The following is a 24,298-nucleotide window of genomic DNA, read 5'->3' on the forward strand; positions in this document are numbered from 1 at the left end:
GTGTACTTGAGAATAAATGCAGGTTTAGCCACTGTTCATTTGGGCAATGTCATGTTTACCTGCTTCCTATATACAGTGAGCAAGAAGAGTTTACTCATTCTTCAATTTACTAAGTCAGTGGCTTCTCTTAATTATGTTATTGGCTGGCAGGTATTCAACAAACACTGTCCCAGAGGCACCATCCAGAGTTACCCCTTATTTCTATCAGCACCTAGTGTGTGGCAAAAATAGAAGAATCTGGTTCTCCTGAGTCAGTCCTGGGGAATTCATCTTTAAAAGCAGTAGTCTTCATTGCTTAGTCAAGTTTGATTCAACTTCTTACCTACCCTGACAACAGAAAAAGACTAATTATAATGGAGGCTCTAACCAGGAGCTGAAATTCCTATTACAGCACTGAGTTCAGTCCCATAGGAAAAGAACACATATCAGATGTTAAACGCCGTCATGTCTGAGTCTCTGTGCACTACTTTGCACCTCCCAAGATGAAAAAAAAAAAGTATAACCTTCTTTTAGAAAAGTCCATTTAAATCTGTAAGTAGTAAGTGTATATATACATATAAACTAATAACATTAACAATTTCTATTTCTTGAGAGTCTTTGTATAGATGTAGGTCTCAAACAGCACACCAAAATTCTCAGTTTATCGCTTGGAATAGACTTCTTCAAAATACTACTTTTATATTTCTTTTGAATCAAAGTGTTCAAAAATCCTTTTAGTGTTTAGCAGCATTGATATTCTCAGAATACGCAGCTGCAGCTATACACAAGGATGTAAATGTAATTGGAGAAGCAAGCGTTAAAGGACAAAACATTGTCCTTCTGTGATGGATGCACTCAACTCCTTAACCAAACTAGTGGTAGTTTGTTACTGGCTCCAGAGGAGGTAAAGGCCTAAACCATAACCGGGCCAAGAACTTATCTGGTTCCAATCTGCTCTCTGAAATCCTACAAAGGAATAGAGTGAGACAGTGAGCACTGATGCATGTGAGCTTGGAACACTGATCATGCAATTGACATGTCAATAGCAGGTGGCTTTTCCAAGACTCATTTTTTTAGGAACAAAGAAAGTTCTGGGTACAAGTAGTCTCTTGCATACCTTTCCCATTGCATATAACTTGACTACAAGCCAACGACTTTATTCCATAAATACGGCAGCCCAAGTGAGCCTTTTTTAAGCTCTCCTTGCTAAGCAGCTGGCTACATGGTGGTGATCTCCCCCTGAGCTGGGACACCTCTCAAGGTTGCTCGTTGAGGCAGGGACACCTCTTAAAAACTGCAGATCGTTGGTAAGTGACCAATATCACACATAACCTGGTATTATAGCGCACCAAGATTCTGTATTGGTAACTTTGATTCTGTATTGGTAACTTTGATTCTGTATTGGTAAATTTGATTTTTTTCTTAGTAACTTTGATTCTGTCTTGGTAGTTTTTAATCATCGTTATATTATTTTTAAAGTAAGTAATAGAGTGAACCTTGCCATCAAACTTTGATAAGTCACATTTTTATAACATCATATTTCAATAAAACTACTTTTGCTGATACTTCTGGCCATGGTTCTTTAAACAGTCTAAATCACCCACTTGTGACACCCTTATACACGCTTGTAGAGGTTTTTGACTTTTAGCCCTTTTACGTAAGCATATTCTCTCTCACCGTTGCAAGTCACAATGATACGTGTTGATTGTTTAACGACCCCTTGCTACCACAAATTTGATTCAACAGTGGGAAAACAGACAACTATTTGGCTCTTTGTTTTGCTTTGTTTGTTGTTCTCCTAATTTACATGGATTTAAATTTTTAGAGCAGGGTGCCAAATACTAATTCAGTCCTGGCACCTACTCTCAATGTATGAGCTGAGGCAATGGTCAGTGGAGAGATCCTACGCTATATCATTCCTTGTTATGAATTCTGGCAAAGCCCAGACTTTCCTTGCAAGCTGGGTGCGAATACCATATTCCTCTCTTAGTTTTAGCTCTGCCAAAACCCAGCATCTGCTCCCATATAGGGTGTTGACAGTTGAAGCATTTTTCCATTGTGTTGTAACTCTGCCGAGACCTGGCATCTGCTCACAAATAGAGGTGTTGACAGTTTGAGCTCTAGCACTTTCCCTTTGTGCATCAACTCTGCGGAAATCTGGCATCTGCTCACACACACAAGTTTTGACAGCATAAACTACAGTCTAACACTAAGTTACTCTAATGTAGGGGAACACATGTAGTCATAGTTTTGGAGGGAGACTACTTCCTCATGACATGAAATCCTGAGAGATCAGAAGACAAAGTAGGTATAGGGCTTAGACCAGTTTTTATGCAGCAAAAGCCTTCACAGGATCGACACATTGTGTCAATGAACCGTATGGAGAATTTTTCCTTCATAATAGGTACTAGGAAAAAAATAACCAGCACTCAAAAATCTCACTTTATACCTTTTCTTCATGACTTCAGCAGTTGCACTGTGAGTGTTTAATACTTGCGTAAGATCATTCCTGTTTCTTGTTATGCTGATAGGCCAAACAGTAGAATTACTGCGATCTTGTTTTTTTCTGCTGGAACATATCTTGAATCCTCAGACATTTTTAAGGTCCTTTTTAAGACATGGGAAAGAAAGATAATTGTGCCAGGGAGTCAGAACTGACATGACATACTGCTTATTATTATACAAAGCACACCAGAAAAAAAGACGTCGGGTGACAATATTCTCTTTTATATTGTTGGGCGTTAACAGAATATTTTAGATGAACCAAGGCCATCTCCTGCATGAGAAGCAGGCTAAATTGTAGTTCAATAACATTAACATGTATTTTTTCTGAACTCTGATGTGAAAGCAGAGTTAGAGTCCCTATACTGTATTTTAGGATAAACAGAAAAAAAACACCCAAGTAAATCAGGTCTCCCAGATGTGTTTTGCTCAAGTAAAACAGCAGATTATTGTTTTACAACTAATTCTTCAGAGATTTGTTTCTATAGTAATGTTTGTTATTCATTATAGAAAACAGTCTACAGTCTGAAAGGTTTCTTAAATATCATAGTGGTAGGATACTGAATATAAACCAAAAAAACTAAGGGAAACTTTTTTTTTTTTTTAGTTTATTTCATGTGAAACAAAATGACAAATTCAAAAAGAAAATCAAACTGTTTTTAAGAAACCAAGCATGACTCTTTTTTGCGACTTCATTATTTCATCAGCAAACAAGTAATATATTGGGAATATGATTTTTAACCCTGTCTTGCCCCAATTTCAGGTAAAAAAAAAATCAACTACATTTTGCACATAAAAATGAAGACATTAATAAAAGTAAATAGATCAAAATGAGCAAAGATAGCAAGCAGACTCCCCCTGAAAAATAAAGTTTTGACATTTACAAAATTAAACAAATAAGTTCTTGTATAGACAGATTTTGAATTAAACCTAGGACTGTTCTGTTACTATTTCTCCACTTGTGAATCAGTATTATATGAGAACAGAATACACCAGATAATAAGCAACAGTGCTTTGAAAGGTTTATAACAGGTTGGTTTTTAAAGGGACAATATGATTTGATTACCTGCTGTACTAGTTTCACAGTCTTTATGATGCAGCATGTGAAAAATAAATGCTGAAGTTGTACATTGGAATTTTGCTGCCAGAAGTTACATTCTCTTTTTCTGATATATTTAACTACAGAACTATATATGTAGTTATGCATCTATCTATACATGTACGGGTATATTTATCTCCTACACAGATTATATACATATACATGTGTGCGTGTGATTAGAACTCAGTAAGTTTTTGCATATGAATTTGTAAACACAAAACCATTTAAGAGTCTTCCACCATGTTTTTTCATTTGCACATGTTGCACTGGACAATGTTAACGTGGGTCAAGATGTAACCATTTAGTTTCAAACAGGAAATCTGTGGCTCTTTCATTGTTGTAATTTCAATCTGTGTCTTGCATCAGACAGTCGTTTGTTAACTGCTACACATAGAGAGATGATTCAAGTGGTGTCTAGCCAGCCACAGAAGAGTTGGATGGTTGCCTGGAGACTAACTTTCAGTGTTCAGAATCAGCCTCTTTAAACAGGAAAGGAAAAAAAAAAAAATCCTATGCAGCTCACTCTAAAGAAGATACTAAGCAGCTATACAGATACTTTTTTGAATGCTATTCTTAAGGTTTGCTGCATCCTGAAACTGCACACAAGACTAACCCAGAGCATAGGAGTTTTTTCATGTTCACCATATATCTTACCTTGTTAAACGAGTTGAGACATTCAGAGCACAAGTGAGACATTTTGATGGCTGAGCCACATATTGCCTTCGTCCTGTGCATCTCCAGCATTCCGCTGTCACCATAAATCTCTGCCCCAACTTCCTATTGCGTGTCACAGGAACATAGGATAATTCAGGTTGGAAAAAATCTGAGACCATAGGATCATAGAATAGTATGGGTTGGAAGGGACCAGAGCCTTCTCTTCTGGTCCAAGCTGAACAAGTATGTATTATACATTTCTACCCAAAGCAGTGTTATGTGGTTTTACTCCTGTTCATCACATCACACAGCCTTTCATCCTTGCTACAGGTCTGAACATTTATTTCAAACCAAAAATCACACTTATTTTATAAAACTCAGAAAATTTAGTTTTTAAGGGCGCTATACTGAGACATAATTCTGATGAACACAGAAAAGATATTTTTGCAGATGGTGTCTAAAGCTACGGACAAACCACAAGTGAGGCTTTCCAAACTAATTCATTGAATTAAGTGCCTAATTTCTATTGATTTTACTTTAGCCAACTGACCTTTTAAAGCAAAAGACATTTTGATTATTTACGCAAATAGAACGAGTCCTTTGAATATATACTAACTTAATCGTTAAATAAAATCAGCCATAACATCAAGCTCTACAACTCACAAAGTTGAAGCACAGAGCATTTTAGGAAGATTAAAGAAAAAAAGCATGTTCCTGACTCAGGTGTTTCTCTGTACTCATGCCATTAATTCTGGCTTTTTTACAGCTTTGTTCTTGGCTTGTGTCTGTTTTGAGAGGACGTTTCTGCCTCTGTTTTCGATGCGGATTCTGTTCAGCTTTTTCAACACAGCTACTTTCAGTTTGCTATAAGATAGAAGAATGCTATGGTCATCTTTTTTTAATATGAATGCATATATCTTGTCTCAAAAACTAAGCAACTATGGCTAACTGCTCCTTGCCCTTCACTTCAAAGTAAACTGGTCTAGTGGAACACCTGGTTGCAATCACTTCCTCTCCGAGTCTAAGACCACAAAACGGCTCTTTTGGCTTTGCCCAAAAGTACTTCTGTGGGCTAAGAGGGACCTAAAGATACCTGAAATTCTTTGTAGAGCTGCCAGGCTGGCTGACACTGTCACCTCAGTTGACCTGATACAGAGGTTTGGAGTCACTCTACAGGAACATTTTAGAAAGTGAGGAAAATCATTAGTTTCCTGGTTAAGGATATATTTGAAACTGCAGTGATATGTCGAGAAGTTCAGCTTCGCTTCCAGGAAACAGGAGATCCTGTCACAAAGCACCTCAAAAACCAAAGTCTATATTGTTAAACATATAATCAAAAATCACAGTTAACGTTGTTAAAGATAAAATATTCTAAGAGAATACAGGTGTTAGACCTCACAGGACTGCATGCCTCATGTCACATTTTTCAGTTTCATGAATATACTTCTTCTTAATGTCCTGTCCAGTGACATTCTCTTTACTAATTTGAGGGATTTTTGCACTAGTAGAAAATCACGTTTCACTACACATTGTTCTAAGAAATACACAGCAGGTGGATGTTGGATTAGAAAAAAAGATCAAGAGACCAGCCATATAAAACATTTGACCATGAAAATCATTTAAAAAAAAAAATTACTATGAATTATAGCACGGACTGCATTTCTTAGAAGTTTGAGCCATTATTTTTGTAATTTTGTGGCTACTAAATATGATTTTTGCAATTAGTACAACAAGCTGTAAGCTTCTTATTGATCTGACAGTCTCAGGACTTCTGTGGAATTTCTGTGGCATGATTTTAGCTGTTTTATGTGTTTTTAACAACTGGCTAGTGGTCAAACTATTGCCTAATCTAGCTGACTTGCTGAAGATCTATGAATACAATATATGCTATATCTATCAAACCTAGCTAGTCATGGCAAAACAAAAAACAACCCTTTACATCAACTGAGGCTGGAAGAAGCTAATGTACAACTTTGAAACTTCAGCTGGGAATCAGTAAGAAGGAGGTAAACTGTGATAAAGAAATGTTAAACTAAAAGGGCACCAAGACTGAGGAGGAAGAAGGTCCCAACAGCTTTAAATTCCTCTTTGTGAAGAGTGTGGTATACTGCTGACTCGCTGGACATCCCACCACTTCTCTGCTTAAAGAAGACTGATTCCACTGACCTCTGGATTCAGGACCATGGAAATACGAGCCCAACACCAAAGAAGAGGGGCAGAAAAAAGGAAATTACTTTATATAAACATTTTAAGACTGAAACTTTTGATGAAACTTTTATGTATTGATTTGGACCATAAGTAGTATTGTAACCAGACTAACTGTTGCATTTTGATGGGATCGTTAAGTTTTTAACTAGACAACAAATTCCTGTCTCCATACATATATGGAGCCAGCTTCTGCCCCTGGCAAGACTGTAAGTATAATATCGCTTTTGTCCAGTATGTCTGTTTGGCCATCAGTAGAAGCCTAGAGGAATTTTGTAGTAGTTCTTATTATTCCAAAGGCAAATAGGTTAAACAAACTTCGGGAGGCGTTGCCCTAGAAAGTATATTTCAAAAGCAAATATGTATTATTTTTTTTGTCTCAGGATATAAGATTTTTTTTTCCCTATAAAAGCCATTAGAAATTTAAAAAGTAAGACCTGCATATTTTTGCAAACTACCTTTTTCACATTTGGAAATGATGTCTCAGCCTTTTCACACAATACAATTCACTAATACAATTGCATATCTTAAAATACACATGTAGGTAGGTATTGTTTATAGAAAAGTTGCTTTTGACTTTTTGGGTTTTGTTCATGAAAATACACAGGGATCTTTTTGGCATGGGAATGTGCTGTGTGGAAATTTATAAGCTGCAGAAATATAAGATGTCATTGCCTATAGATGGAGACCATTCCTTGATATGAAGAGAATCTCATTTTTTAGTAGATGTGGGAAGCCATATGCTGAATAAGACAGCTAAATACATAAAGAAAAGACTGAGTCATGGTTACAGCAGCTGAGATCTGTCTGAGGACTTGGATTTAACCTCCTGTTTTTTTATATGATCGTTTCTTACCTTCAGTTTTCTTACATCATGTTAGCACTTAAAACTTTACTCAGTTTTATAACACAATAATGCTGAAATTCGTGACTGTTGAATAGTAGATACTGAGATCTGACAATCAAAACTTTCTAGCTTTCTGGCCTCTAATTGGAGTCAGTGGGAGATTAGAAACATATACTTAGTGGCACTAACTATAAAAGGAACTCACAGGCACACAAAATTAGCGTGTGCTTTTCACCGTAATTTTGCTGCATCTCATATCTAAATTGTATGGGAAAAATTACATTATTTTATACTGGAAAAGTGTTGTAAAACTGAAGTTGTTGCTCTAGTGGTAGACATTCAGAAAAAAAAATACCTGTTTTCACAGTAAAGTATAAATAGTTTATGAAAGTAAATAAAGGAACATGCACCACGAGAAGCTCAATGTGAGCCAGCAATGTGCTATCGCAGCCCAGAAGGCCAACCGTATCCTGGGCTGCATCAAAAGAAGTGTGGCCAGCAGGTTAAAGGAGTTCATTCTGCCCCTCTACTCCACTCTCGTGAGACCCCACCTGCAGTACTGCATCCAGCTCTGGAGTCCCCAACATAAGAAGGACATAGACCTGCTGGAGTGTGTCCAGAGGAGAGCCACAAGGCTGATCCGAGGGCTGGAGCACCTCTCCTATGAGGAAAGGCTGAAAGAGTTGGGGCTGTTCAGCATGGAGAAGAGAAGGTTCTGGGGAGATCTCATTGCGGCCTTCCGGTACCTAAAGGGGGCTGAGGAAGGACTTTTTATTAGGGTATGTAGCAATAGGACGAGGAGGAATGGCTTTAAACTGGAAGAGGGCAGGTTCAGATTAAACATTAGGAAGAAGTTTTTCACTTTGAGGGTGGTAAGGCACTGGAAGAGGTTGCCCAGAGAGGTTGTTGAGGCCCCATCCCTGGAGGTGTTCAAGGCCAGGCTGGACGTGACCTTGGGCAACCTGGTCTAGTGGGAGGTGTCCCTCCCTCCGTCAGGGGGGTTGGAACTTGATGATCTTCAAGGTCCTTTCCAACCTAAACCATTCTACGATTCTATGATTTTTTGTCACTGTGTTTATTGTTAGCAAAGATGTGTAAGAGGAATGTATAAGAGGAATATCTTTTCCAGTGTAGGAGATCAGCTTCAGCTTCTGTAAGTATCTCAAAATCCATATTATTTCTTGAGGCTTGGCCCTCCAGGAATATGGTCTTGTTTCCCTCTGGTATGATAATAAATTACACATAATTTTTCCTGTGTTGAGTCTGTATATCTGCTGGTACCACTACTCATTTAGTGTTCAAAAATCTCTCAGCCATGAGTTTTGGCTTGCAGAGAGTTTGCTCAGAGCCTGGATAATAAGTAATGACACACAATTTACATTTTGGTTGGAGGATCCAGCTCAATACACTCCCATGTGCATGCCAATTGGCACGATCTGGCAGGAAAGCTGGTCAGTGTTTTGTCTCCTTTTGTCTGCCTTGCCTGAAGACAAATGTTTCATAAACCATATTATTTCCTAGAGAGAAAAGGTCAGCTGGAATACTAAGGGCATTTTCAAGGACATCTTCATCTCTACCATTTCTTATTGTTAGTCAGTGAATCACACGTCTTCTACATCACTGCCCATGCAGTGCAGATGAAATGCAACTTGTAATGTACTTTCGATTTTTAGTGCAGCCAACATTTATGTGCTTCTCCATTTCCAACACTGTCGAACAACATCTCTGCCTGAGTGAGAACATCATGCTTGAAACAGAGCTATTGAAAATATCAGATTGCTTTATTTCTCTTTTTGTTCTTGCTCTGCCCCTAAATTTTTCTTCCTCAACTTTTATTTCACAGTAATGTGTTGAAAATTTGTTCTTACTGAATTGTTATGATTTTGTTACTAAAGATTTTATGACCTACGCTCTTTGACTTCGTGTTAAATGACTTGAGTCTGTGCATTAATGACTACATCAAAGTGAACAGAAAATTTATACTATTCAATGGTTGCCCTTTGAAAAGGTGCCTCTGAAGATGTGTCTGCTAACAACTGTCGTGTAGTGTCACAACTGTAAGATAAAAGATCTTGTAATCAGTCAGCTTCATCTCTTGGGTGCCACATTGATGATTATCTTGGGGTGATATTTCATTGCATTGTATATACTTTATTTTTCTTAATTTTTTAGTTTCTCTGATCTATTTTTTCTTTCACAACTGAAAATCACTGTATTAGTGATAATAATTGATGGGGAAAAGTGCCTTACAACACCTTGTAGCTTGCACACGTCAATGCTGGATCCAATGAGGCATGAGGCATCTAGGATGAGAGGAAATGGCCTCAAGTTGCACCAGGGGAGGTTTCAACTCGATATTAGGAAAAGTTTCTTTATTGAAATAATTATCAAGCATTGAAACAGGCTGCGCAGTGAAGTGGTTGAGTCACCATCCCTGGAGGTATTTAAAAAGACATGTAGATGGGGCGATTAAGGACATGGTTTAGTGGTGGTCTTGGCAGTGTTAGGTTTATGGTTGGACTTGATGATCTTAAGGGTCTTTTCCAGTCTAAACGATTCTATGATTCTGTGTTTCTTGGTTATACTGTTGGTTGATAAAGAGCTTTCAGGAATGAAAATCACAGGTGTATGGGCTTATTGCCCTGTTAGGAAATAATTTGGAATAAGGCTTTTTACTTCATACTTTTTGGCAGCAAAATATGTTTATATAGTTTATTATTTTTCATCTTCTGACATTATCATTTTTGTACAGATTGTAAGAAATAGTGCAAGTTGGTTGTTCAAGGGTCTCCATACCATTTTCTAAGCATTTTAAGGAAAGTAGAAGATAAATTGGATCATTTCTTTCAGAGTAAATGTGTCTTAATGGCACCGTACTCAACTGAACTCTCTCTTAAGTGTATCATGAAGAAAATATGCTGACTTCATTGACTATAAAATAATCTCTTAACACTTTTATTTTTGTCAGAACTGCAGAGTTACAAGGTGTAAAGCTGATATGGTTGGATTCCATTTCTCCTTGTGCATTCCCAACATAATCATTGTCGTGAATGCCACAAAATGAAAGATAAGATAGTAGTGATAGCTGATAGGTTTACTAAACTCTCACTTTATTAGGTGGCAATGATATTTTATCTGGCAGTGATTTATCTGAAACAGAATAAGTGCCTTTTAATTGTGCTATTTGATACAAGTATACCATCTTCTTGCTCTTCATCTTTGTCCATCAAGTACAGGAAAACCACAATCCCTTTCCCACTCCAACTGTGGTTGTGTCCTCAGGCTTTCTCTTCTTTTCAGTAACTTATACTGTGGAAATATGGAAGCCTCCAGCTCTGTGGCTGGCATGTTTGCTCTGCAGTTCTTGACCCCATTCTTACCCCATGATTAGTGGCCGAATGTCTAGAACTGTAAGAGGAACTTACATGTCATAAACTATAGACATTACCTCTATACACCAAACATCAGGAATCGCACTACAACTGTGACAGAGCTAGACTTTGCCACAGAGGAAGTAACACTTGTGAATGATTACCTACATTGGTTAATTGTTACATTGGTACAATAAACTTTTTAAACCCCACATCTCGGACTCCCTTCACTGCTGAACAAAAAATGAAATACCTTTCCTCCACAAGGCTTATCTGAAAAGGAGGGTAAAATTCTCCCTAAACCTAAAATATGGCTAACATGAATGTTAAATCTAAAGTGCCTGAAGACTGCCTAGCTTTAGTCACAGAAATACGGTGGGCATTAGGGAGAAGAAAAATGAATGTATACGTGATGTTACAAAACATATTGGAGGAGACACTTGAACTCCCATTTCCTAGAGGTTCCCTGAGCAGTGAGATAATGAGTCATTTTTTCTCATTCTGTAACTTTAAAAACATTTATGTTAAGAAGAGACACACTGAAAAAATACCCTGGGAGGGGTAGTCCTCTGCATGGAAAATAGACAACTCTGAAGTCAAATACTGCACAGCATCAGAGAGAGTGATCATTTTAAGTAAGTTTCTTGAATCCTTAGCTAAATATTAGACAATTAGCACACTGAGGATCCCAAATGAATAAAGAGGTGCAACTGGCCACATACTGGTGCCTGTCTCTCTGTCAGCAGGCAAGTTGCTCCACTTCCTTCACATTTCAGTACTGTCCAACTTGGCTAAGTTACTGCTTGAGTAGGGAAACCCATCTTAGGCTTCACAGTCTTCTGTGCAACACATAGGAACAACCTGTAGACAGGTGAAGATTCTAGGACTGGTTATGGAAAATATATTTCCTCTTTTTTTGGGAGCAGAGGGGGAACAAGATCCTAAATTATTTTTTGCTGAAGCTTTCTGACAAATGATAGTGCTTAAAAAAAGAAAAAATATATTAAAATTGCAACTTATTATTTTTCTGTTGTGTATATTTTCTTTTAATTTATTTCAGGAAGTATTAATTTTTACACAAAAATATTGAACTAGTAGTATTTTTGCACCCACTAAATGACTACTGGCTATTATTCATGAAGTTACTTAAGACAGTCAGTTTGAAATAATGCATATATAAGGAGAGAGACTATGACATTTCTCAGAGGAGCTGGGGGTGGAAAATAGTAGACACATATGTTGAAAAGTCAGTGGATAAGCCTGTTTTGACCTGTAGTAATAACTCCCTCTTTCACAGAAATGAGTTTTATATGACAGTTACATATGATGTGTTTTAAAAACTCTCAATTTTGTATGAGAATATACTGAAGAAGTTTAGAAAGTATAGTAAGTACACATAAATGCATACATGGAAAATGAATTAGTTTATAACTTATATTTTTATCATTCAAATTAACTATATTAGTAAAATTCTCCATCCAACGAATATAACTTGTCATTTCACTTCACAGACAGATAAAACCATCTGACGTCAGGCATGCTCCCGTTATTCTTACAACACTTAATACAGTAAGTTTCTGAACTAAACTGTTCCTAGGCCCGACTAACAACTGAAATTTGCTGGAGTAAAATGGAAGGACCAAAGAAAATGACTCATCCTGAAAGAAAGTAGAGGTGAAAGAGAAGAGTGTTTTCAAACACTTTTTTATTAATATGCCTTACTCAGAAAATCTGAGCTTACACTATTTCAAACATTACCTTCTTGAAGCTTGTATTCCAAAAAAGGCTAGTGTCAGACCTTGCTAACCTTTCCAGAATTTGTAGAAGACTTACAGACTCACATGGTTCATTTCATGTGCCTGGCTGACTTAGAAACCTGTTAAGTTGTGACACTCTCAGAAAAGCCAGTAAGATTGACATTCACAAAGTGATTGAAGTGCATAAACAAGCTTTATGCAAACCATAGGTATTTTACTCAAACAGAATGGTTTGGAAAAAAAGTCACTTAGTTGCTTTTTTTGTGAGTTTCACGACTTTCACCAAAATGTATTACATAGTGTTCAAAGCACTACTATAATAAATTACTGATTTAGTATAACATTATATAATAGAGTGCAGACTGGTGCCACCATCCCTAAAAGTGAAAGACCAGTGAGTCATTGATTTCTTCCGTTCCCTGTTGGATTGTATGGCTATTAGTGACCAATCAATTACAGCTCTACAACAGAATAAGTTCAGAGATATTACACAGTATCACAGTATCACAGTATGCTAGGGATTGGAAGGGACCTCAAAAGATCATCTAGTCCAATCCCCCTGTCGGAGCAGGAACACCTAGATGAGGTTGCACAGGAAGGCGTCCAGGCGAGTTTTGAATGTCTCCAGAGAAGGAGACTCCACAACCTCCCTGGGCAGCCTGTTCCAGTGCTCTGTCACCCTCACTGAGAAGAAGTTTCTTCTCAAATTTAAGTGGAACCTCTTGTGTTCCAGCTTGAATCCATTACCCCCTGTCCTGTCATTGGTTGCTACTGAGAAGAGCCTGGCTCCATCCTCATGACATTCACCCTTTATATATTTATAAACGCTAATAAGATCACCCCTCAGTCTCCTCTTCTCCAAACTAAAGAGACCCAGCTCCCCCAGTCTTTCCTCATAAGGGAGATGCTCCACTCCCTTAATCATCTTAGTTGCCCTACGCTGGACTCTCTCCAGCAGCTCTCTGTCCTTCTTGAACTGAGGGGCCCAGAACTGGACACAATATTCCAGATGCGGTCTCACCAGGGCAGAGTATTAGGCAAGGGCAATATGCTCACGTAGCTCAGGGAAGAATGGGTGGAGCAACTAACCAAAGAAAGACAGACTTAACACAAAGGGAACTGAAGGATGTCCTTTATTATATATAAATAGCTATATCAGTTGATAGGAACATCTGGTGGTGTAAATGTTTGACCCTGGATTAATCAAAAAAATGCAAATGTCTTCTTGACTCAGCAAGCATGGGGTCAGAGGTGGAGGGTATATGTGGCTGAACTTATCATGAAGTATAAAAAACAATCAACAAAAGGAACTTGAAGAGAGCAATAGGTTTGAGCTGGCTTCAAGCAATGTATTCCTTCCCGGAGATGGGGGACACCCAGCATCTTAACAGTGAGAATATTATAGAGATCAGTACTGAGAATTGCATTCGTATTGCAAATGGCGTGCTCTGCTAAGTGTAATTTTTGGTTGCATTGTGATTTAAGTACATTGCCGTATCCCTCTGCTAAATCAAAATCCTCTGTAATGTCAACTTGAAAGAAGTAGATTTGGTATTAAAAATTAAACCATCCATATTAAACATTAAACCCTCCGCCCTCTTATTATAAATGAACCTGGCATTATTCTGAACAATCATCTTGTTTGAAATTTTCCCCTGATTTTTTCTTTTTGAGACGCCTATGGAGTCTAGCATTGGGAACTCAAGTCCCAGGAAGAGATCACCAAATTCTACTCGCTGAAATGCTTAGCGTGGCACAACATAGGTCTCTGTAAGGCTCTGAGACTAAGAGCCTGAGTCAGTTCTCATATCAGAAAGTTAAAGCAGTCAAGTTAAACCACTGAAATCACATAGATTTGAAATACATAGCTGTTTTGCCAATCTCACATTATTACCTTATCTAAAAGAAGCTAGTATAAAGCTTTATGTTCCTAAAGAGTTTCCCTATGTGAGAAGATCAGCTTTCATTTTTAAAAGTAAGCTTCTAGTCCTATGATTAATGAGAAAAGCTTGAGGGCACTAATGCTGAAGCCTGAATACCCAGAGGGCAAATAAAGAGACCACCACATCTCCTATTTTCTAAAATTAATAAAAATTATAATAATAAAACCTTTTAAAATGAACATGAGATATTCTATCTGCCCAAACTTTCTAAACGTATCAAAAATGTCAACACCTAGGGTTATTTTTTGTAATGTTTACCATGATAAGCTCTTCCATTAATTATTTCATCTATATTAAAAAAAAACCAATACTTGACTATATTGACTTTTTACAGTACAAGAACAAATTCAAGATTTATCTAATAATATTCAATAGGATTTTGTGCCATCCTTTTAGCAACCAAACACCATGCCGAAATTGTGGACAAGAAGCTAGATCCCCGAATTTGTGAGGCTGTTTCTTCTATAGGTATTTCCATACCTTAATAAGGCATCAAGAAAATTCACTAACAGGATGCTAAAATGAGAATGGGCAGTAGGTGAAGACATTTAATTTGGATAGGTGTATTCAACTTGGCTTTCATCTACTGATCAAAGAAAGTTTTACTCTTTAATAATTTTATCCTGTATTACAAGCTCACTGGTAATCCTAAGAATGTGTTCTGCTTACTACACTAAACTGAAGTGTGTACCATGATGTCTCTTAGATCAATGTCTCAGAGTAAGCCAGCCTTGGATGGCTGTGCATGCTCACACTGGTTTTGAACTTTCCTTTGTATATCCATCCATAATTTTTATGTGTGTGTATATATATATATAGGAGAGTTTAATTTTGTCTAATTTTAGACAAATACCATGAGCCTCAGTGCCTGTTCTTCTCCTACAATGGAAATCTAGTCAGTAAAATCAATGGAAAGTAAAAATCATTCATGTCACTTTATCATAGATACCTGCATTTAGTCAAATATATTGCATCAAAACCTGCACAAACTCTATTGTTTATAATCAGAGCTTAGAGACAGTGTTTTCATGTAAGCAACTACATTACAGATTTCTAAATTTAGGTAAAACAAATTCTACCTATATTTATTTCAATATGTTATAGACTTTTCCGTATCAAATGCAAATAAGCTTTCTCCGTTCAATGTCTATTTAGCAATGGCTCTGTTCTGTCTGTATAGTTTGATAAAGTTCCTCTGAAATAATTCTCTGTTTTCTTTGAAACTATGAATCAATATACTTTGTGTTGCAGACCTAATATTTATCTTCAGTGCATAAAGTAGACAATAGTGAGACTGAAAGAAATAGAGGGAAATCCAGTTGAGTAGAATCATAGAATCATAGAATCAGTGAGGTTGGAAGGGACCTTTAAGATCATCAAGTCCAACCATTAACCTACCCTGATAAAAACACCACCACTTCTAAACCATGTCCCTAAGCACCTCATCTACCCTTTTCTTAAACACCTCCAGGGATGGTGAATCCACCACCTCTCTGGGCAGCTTATTCCAATGTTTAATAACCCTTTCAGTGAAAAAATGCTTCCTAATATCCAATCTAAACCTGCCCTGACATAACTTGAACCCGTTTCCTCTTGTCCTATCACTTGTCGCCAGGGAGAAGAGGTCAGCTCCCATCTCTCTAAAACCTCCTTTCAGGTAGTTGTAGAGGGTGATAAGGTCTCCCCTCAGCCTCCTCCTCTCCAGGCTAAACAACCCCAGATCCCTCAGTCGTTCCTCATAAGGTTTGTCCTCCAGACCCTTCACCAGCTTTGTAGCCCTTCTCTGGACACGCTCCAACACCTCAATGTCCTTCTTGTAGTGAGGGGCCCAAAACTGAACACAGTACTCGAGGTGAGGCCTCACCAGTGCCGAGTACAGGGGGATGATTACTTCCCTAGTCCGGCTCACCACACTATTCCTGATGCAGGCCAGGATGGTGTTGGCCTTCTTGGCTGCCTGGGCACACTGCTGGCTCATGCTCAGCCGGCTGTCCACCAACACCCCCAGGTCCTTTTCTGCCAGGCAGCTTTCGAGCCACTCCGCCCCCAGTCTGTAGCGCTGCATGGGGTTGTTGTGACCCAAGTGCAGGACCTGACACTTGGCCTTGTTGAACCTCATACCATTGGCCTCAGCCCATCTGTCCAGCCTGTCCAGATCCCTCTGCAGAGCCAATTTACCCTCAAGCAGATCAACACGCCCCCCTAGTTTGGTGTCATCTGCGAACTTACTGAGGGTGCATTCGATCCCCTCATCCAGATCATTGATAAAGATATTAAAGAGAACGGGCCCCAACACCGATCCCTGGGGGACACCACTCGTGACTGGACACCAACTGGATTTAACTCCATTTACCACCACTCTCTGGACACGGCCATCCAGCCAGTTTTTTACCCAACGAAGAGTATACCTGTCCAGGCCATGAGCAGCCAGTTTCTCCAGGAGAATGCTATGGGAAACGGTGTCAAAAGCCTTGCAAAAATCCAGGTAGATAACATCCACAGCTTTTCCCTCGTCCACCAAGTGGGTCACCTTGTCATAGAAGGAGATCAGGTTTGACAGGCATGACCTGCCTTTCACAAACCCATGCTGACTGGGCCTGATCACCCTGTTCTCTTGCATGTGCTGTGTGATGGCACTGAGGATGATCTGCTCCATGACCTTCGATGTCATGGTAGATGAAGTGGGTGGATGAGTAGATGAGGTACCAGAGAAATTGCAAAACAATCTATTTTGAAATCCAAGATATTTGATAGAAATGGTTGAAAACATAATGTTCATAAGTGTAACTAAATAACTACATAAATAAACTTGTATTTGAATATTTAATTTGTAAGTAGATGAAAGCCTCTTGGCTTTTTGTATGTCAGTTCAGCTATCTCTATCACTTCTGTAATACATTGCATTGATACAGAATAACACAGCCATTTGTTGGTATCTGGTTTTAACAGCATCAGCAGCAAACATTCTTTCTATGGATGACCTAGAGCTGGCACTAGAAGACATTTCTCATCTGTTATTTAGGTGGCTTATTAACGTGTTAATATTTTTATTTGAAAGGGGTGGGGTTTTTTATTGCTTTTGTTTGAATTTAGACAGTTTCAACAGTTGTTTTCAAAATTATTTCCATCATCCTTGGGATAGAAGGATATTTAGTCAATTTTTTTTTTCATATTACCTCATACCTCACCTTTATTGTAATCCACCTGCATCTTAATTTTTTTCCAAAAGGAAGCATCGTTATCTCTGCTTACAGTTAGAGGAGCCAATAAAGAACCCCCACTGCAAACCCATGGTGCCAAGTTGCAGGCTTATACATCTTAATTTATACATTTTCTCACATCCCTCCACTACTTTTTCATGCCTTCCCCTCCTGACACAAACACTGTGACAAATAATCTTCCTAATATGAGACTTTTCCCTTATCACATGCTTTGAGAATGAGCGAAATAGTTAATAATGCTAAACTGTAAAATCTCTTTCTCAGTTTCTGCATCATGTGAAATAAACAGGACATTTCACAGCTCAAAATTATAGCATCTGGCCCTTTACTTCCTCAGGAAAATGTCTCTCTAGGTAACACTTTATCACTTGAATTTCGAAGGCTTCCCTTACAAGCACAACATCCTTTGGGTTTACTTTCTTTTTTATAGCAAAAGATAAAGCTGTGGAGAACATCAGAGTTCCCTTTTGGAATCTTCTGTACTACTATTCATGTCCCATGAGGGAATATACTTTTGGAAACACCTTTTTGAAACATGGATTTAAGTGAAAATGTTTTTTTAGCCAACAATATGCATATTTTTTCTACAAAGATTACTCAGTAAGATACCCATATGACAATTTGCTCAGGAACTAGACAGAAAAAAAAACCAAACCAAACTCTTAAAAGTTTTGGGTAGCACTGAAACTACGTTAACTACATTTTTTAAGCTTGTTACTAACACCTCCTTCAAATAAAATTCCACAATGCCTTTCATGACTGTATGAACCAGAGATTGATGACTGATGTTAGGTATATGAATTACTGCAATCACTTTTTTCTTAACAACATCAAAATCAAGAAAGATAATACAGTTCCTACTTCTTTGGGTTAAGAGTCCTTTTGGATTTGTTTCTTAATCCACAATGTTTAATTTGTTGCTCTGTGTGTTCTGTTTCAGGTTGACATTACAACACGGTAGCATTTAGGGACCTCTTAGTCTACTGGTAAAAATATATATTTTCTTCACATGTTTAAATGTGAATATTAATATTCAAGTGCAAAGGTTTGTTCCTTAAAAATTATAGAAAGATTTGTTGGAAATTTTATTTCTAAATGGCAAGACGATCTAGCTGATTGACCATCAGCTAGCTGTGTAAGCAGTATACTTCCTTTTGTTGTATCTCAGTATCTAGGAGGTACCAAAGAATACAAATCAGTAAATCAGTTTATAGAGCAGAAAGAAGTATGTGCTTTCTTTCTCCAAGTATCCATAATAGAATTCTATTTATCAGTCTATGGAGTTTGAGAGGAAGATCAATATTTATTATTTATGCCTTATTGTAGATATAAACATGAACAGTTTTCAACAGACTATACTTTACTCTGAAAAGATTTAAACCTTTTCCTTAAATAATGATTTCAGTGCAGTCTTGATCAGGCTCTCATTTGTCTGTCACTGCCATAGAGTAGGTAGGTAAGTAAGGTGGGTGGAATTCTAGCAACATAAATCTTAATGTGTACCAGTGCCTCAGGGAACACCATGAAGATTTTGATAATTATTCTGATTACTTCTATCTTAATATATGGTGCTAATAGGCTGTATTCTGAGCCGCTGAAATGTAGGAATGTGTTTTGACGTTTAGTCTATTAAATGGAATAGCATTTTTTTTTGACATTAATACCTTGTTTCTTTTAGTAGGGAGCAAAAACTGGATAGCACAAAAATATGATCTCTTCAGTTTCATTAGAATGAACCCTTACATACATCGTCTGTTTTTTATTGCTACAGAATTTTTTGTAAAAACACAGGCAGATAAACAAACATAGAAAGGAAGAGAACAAAGAGAAAGTCATAATAATAATATAAATTCTTCCTCACCTGGCAGACAGGTTTTTAGCTCTTCTTTTTAGTTATCCCTCTAGGCAATGAGTCTGACAGATATTGACAGACTGGGAAAGTCCAGGTAGTGCTTTGAATCTACTGATGTACATTTTTTCAGCAGAAATTCGAGGCAATTATGAAGCTGTTCATAACATTTTATGAATTGTTCATTAAAACAAATTCCAGCAGAATTAATTTAAATGTATCCTGTGGGACAAATTCACTGCAGATCTAAGTCAATGCAGTCTCTTCTTGCAAAGCTTGCTCCAGTGCAAGGGAGAAAAACCCATTCTAGGTGTATGACATTCTAGGCTGTCATAAATTTTGACTCCTTAAGTCTAGATCCAAAACATCTGTAGTCATAGTTTCAAGGAGCAAAGTTCAAAGGATAATTTTCATAAATATGTGTTCTTGAAAGATACTACTCTGATCTCTTTGTCAAGATGTAATGCTCACAATTTTCTTCATGGGAAAAGAGAAAATACACCTTGTATTTAAAGCCAGGAATTTATTAATGGTATAATTGAAATCTTAGCAATCTCACCAACATTACTCCGGATCTAATTATTGCAGAAAAAGAAAGAATATTTTTGTGCAGAGAAAGTTTCAGTACTAATAACAGAGTTAGAATTGTTAAATGTGCACTTCTTCATTTCTACTTGGACGCCTGGTGTTGTGCTCACTCTTCACCTCTGTTTTCAGATCTTAAGGTTGGTGGTTTCATTCCCATGGTGGTAGGGGTGTTATGGTGAGCTGGCAGACTCTGGAATCATTCACTGGAGATAATGTGATGCTGGTATTGATATTTTCTTCCTCCTTTCTCTAAAATCCACTCAGGGACATTTTTACATGTCTTCTGACATGCTTTCTTGTGTTATCTTTTTTGGTCTACAGCTTCACGTTATACCCAGTTTTACTTTATATGATGGATTTGCTTATTTTTAGCCCAAAACCAGTTTCATCCAGCTCTAGCTTTGAGTTTCTTTAACTGACACTTGGTGAGTTGTTGAGAGCTGTGAGGTTTCCGATTCTGGGGCCTGTGCCCCATCCTCTGTCATCCCAGGTCTGTGCTCCTCTATGCTGCATCCTCTGTCTCCACTTCTCAAGGCCTGTGCTGTCACTCCAGCCCTGGTTTTCCCTGTTGATTTGTAAGGCCATGGTAGTACCATACAAAGATAAACAAATTAGCCATAACCACATGGTCAGTTAGAAAAATTGCTGTTACATCTAAACCAAGTGACCAAGATAGGTCAAAAAATGTCAAGAGAAAACAAGCGTGACAAGCCTTAGTCCGGAGGCCTTTGCAAATTCAGTTCAATGCATATGGCCTGTTGCTAGCAAAGGCATTACCATGTAGCAGGTGTACAGAGTAGCAAAAAGGGTATAAAAATACCTGAAATTTGAAGACATCATACTAGATAATAGAAAGAAACTTAGCAAGCAAAGGAAGATGCCATGAAACTCCTTTAGAGAGTTTAGTATGTTCTTCAGAATTACCCAGTGGCCTCTAACATTTGATGAATATATCACATCCTTTGCCATAATGCAAGAAAAAAGCCATCAGAGTTATTTGTGATAGCAAAAGGACTGAAATAGATTTCAATTAGCCATTGAACAGATTGGATACATCCATAATTATTTCCTAATATGGTGGGACAACTGGCTGAATGCCAGGTGCCCACAAAAGCTGCTCTGTCACTCACCTCTTCAGCTGGACAGGGGGTAGAAAATATAACAAAAGGCTCGTGGGTTGAGAAAACGACAGTGAGAGATCATTCAGCAACTATCACAGGAAAACAGACTCCTCTGTGGGAGGACTCCTCATACTCTTCCCCTGCTCCAGCATGGGGTCCCACCCATGGCATACAGTTCTTCATGAACTCCTGCTCCAGTGTGGGTCACGTGCCAGCAAACCTTCTCCAGCGTGGGCTTCTTTCTTCACAGGGTCACGGGTCCTGCCAGGGGCCTGCTCTACTGCAGGTTTCCCGTGGGGTCACAGCTGCCTTTGGGCATCCACCTGCTTCAACATGGTGTCCTCCACAGGCTTCAGGTGGATATCTTCCCCACCATTAACCTTGATGGGCTGCAAGGGGACAGCCTGCCTTATCATGGTCTTCACCATGGGCTGCAGGGGAATATTTGCTCCAACGCTTGGAGCACCTCCTCCCTCTCCTTCTTCACTGACCTTGGTGCCTGCAGATTTATTTCTCTCACACTCCTCTCTTGCAGCTGCAAAAATGCCCAGGTTTTTCCCCCCTTCTTAAACATGTTACCCCAGAGGCGCTACCACCATCACTGATGGGCTCACCCTTGACCAGCGCAGGTCCGTCTTGGAGCCAGCTGGCATTGCCTCTATCAGTCATAGGGAAGCTTCTAACAACTTCTCACAGAAGGTGCCCCTGTAGACCCCCGCTACCAAAACTTTGTCACACAAACCCAATACATATAATTATCTATTCTTTATCAAGGATTTGAGAGCACCCTGCCATTGTCCATGTTAAGAGATAGTCTTGCCAAATTAATTTTGAGATACTTCTTTTTCAGACTAAGTCAATATTTGAAAACTGGTTCAGAGAGAACAACAAAATGTATTATCTAAGAACAGTTTGGTCATCATATTTAAAATCCTTTTTCTTAAAAAACTGTGGCAAGCTTTCCACATTGTCCTTTAATGTGAATTTTCTAAGCCCTGAGGGAAAAAAATAATCTAGGATGAGGGTGTTCTTTAAAGCCTGGCTTCTCCCTATACAGTTGAAAAAGATACCTATCAGTGCCTTTTGCCACAGTGGTTTTCTTTGATATGGTAATTTGGTCATTAGACTTGTATCACAAAATATTTACTGTGGGGAAAAAAAAAAAAAACAGGGAAGAAACACATTTTAATCACAAATGTGTGCACAGGACTGAATCTTTTTGAACATGTTGGGATGTAAGACTGGGATCTGAATGATACAGCTTCTCTCAGTAGTTCTGTTGTCAGTGGCATACTATTTGCACATTTGGAAATTGTTGTGGTTGAGCTCACAAATTGAATTTACTGAAGACAATAAAGTTAAATGAATACTGAATATGAAATGTTATGTCTGTGACATAAAGGGAATGAGGGGAAGCATAAACCTCTGCCCACTAGTGGGTGCCCCTCTTTGAGGTATGACAACTTATTTCCTCTTTTTCTTTGGGGGCCAATTAATATTTATCTATTCCATCCAAAATGAAGTGATTTCCAAAAAAAGGATTTTGAAGTTTTTTCCAAAATACCCATCACTTAATGGACAGGGCACTATAATGGAGGAGACAGATTTAGATCCTCTGAGATGAAGAAGGTAATCGAACTTGTCTCTTTAGACAAGCAGTGTAATCACTGAGATGCAAAAGAACCAATGAAAGAAGATAGGAGGGGATAAGGAATAAAATTATTTATGGCCCCTCCTCTTTTGGACTACATGTACAGGACAAGTCCATCAATTTTGAAAGAAGAATGTTAACTGAAATCTTGAAAAGAGCCCTGTGTCTTGAAGGAATAAGTAAGCTCAGAGGTACATTACTGCTTCCCCTCCCTGAGACTGACTTTTTTGTTTCCTCAAGAACAGATCCATCTGTTCCTTTCTCAATATACTGGGTTCCACTCCTAGCTGAGTACGTTTCTCTGTGCCTCTATAGGGAACCTTAATGAATAACTTGACTGTCATTACAAACATGAATTACTAGTGACAGACAAAATAAAACAAATATTCAAAATGCATTATTTGCTATTCATAGCCTAATGAATCCAACTTTACAGTTCAGATCAGAATATTGTGCACAAGCATTTGTGATCTTCAGTCTGTTTGCACCACGGAATGACAACATGCTAGTTATGGTAGTTAGTGGGAAAAGTCAATACACTCATGAAAAGAAATAACCCTTTTTTGAAAAAAAATAAAAAAAAAAGTATTGACAACTGATTTTATGAAAATATTTTTTTCTTTCAGCAGAATCTAAAACACAAAATAAAAAACAATAAAATTTCAAGGATACATGGATTACTTACCTTTAATTAGCAGGCCTGTGATCTTCTCAAATGCCTATGTGTGTGTAGGGTTTGGCTTTTTTTTTTTTTTTTTTTTTTAAGAATTAAGTATTACAATGTGTGTTCTAGTGATATATAGTGAATTCTGTTTTCAATATGAATTGTATTAGATATATAATGGATTCCTAGAGAGGAAGTCTCTGGATTGCAAATTTTATCACAGTGTTTGTCTTCTATGGTAATGAAAGAAAGTATTTAACGGTTTCCAATCTGTTACAATGTAGTTTGTTTTAACTATGCAGAACCTGATCCAAGCAGTCCTGCCTCTATAAGTTGATTTTGAATTAGTTTAATCAGTCAGTTTCACTAATTGTGTAGCTGTGCTAGGTTTTAAAATCAAAAGCATAGCATTTGGCCAAAGCAAACAGGATGACTTTTATATATATACATATATATTTATATATACATTGTATATATAAATATATATGATATATGATGAGAGCTGAAAGGAAGAATATTGATGTGTTACCACTATATTCAATTTATGTCATGTTACAATCTTATTAAAATATTCCATAAAGTCATCTTACATGTATCTGGATGTATTAATTATTATTTTTACATTTTTATTGTAAAAATGAAAAGTAATGAAGTTTCATTTAATCTAAAAATAATTATAATGACAACAATGTCATCAGAATTCTTTGTTATTGTCTTCTTTTTTTTTTTCCCAAAATATTTCAGTTTTGGTATTTATTTTGTAGTAGAAACATAAATGTTTTCTGTTGAGAATTTTCTGTCACTTACGTTTTGTATATTTACAGGAGTGATGAGTAATCAATGTGGC

The sequence above is a fragment of the Vanellus vanellus genome (genome assembly GCF_965231255.1).
Source record: "Vanellus vanellus genome assembly, chromosome: 4".
Lineage (NCBI taxonomy): Eukaryota > Metazoa > Chordata > Aves > Charadriiformes > Charadriidae > Vanellus > Vanellus vanellus.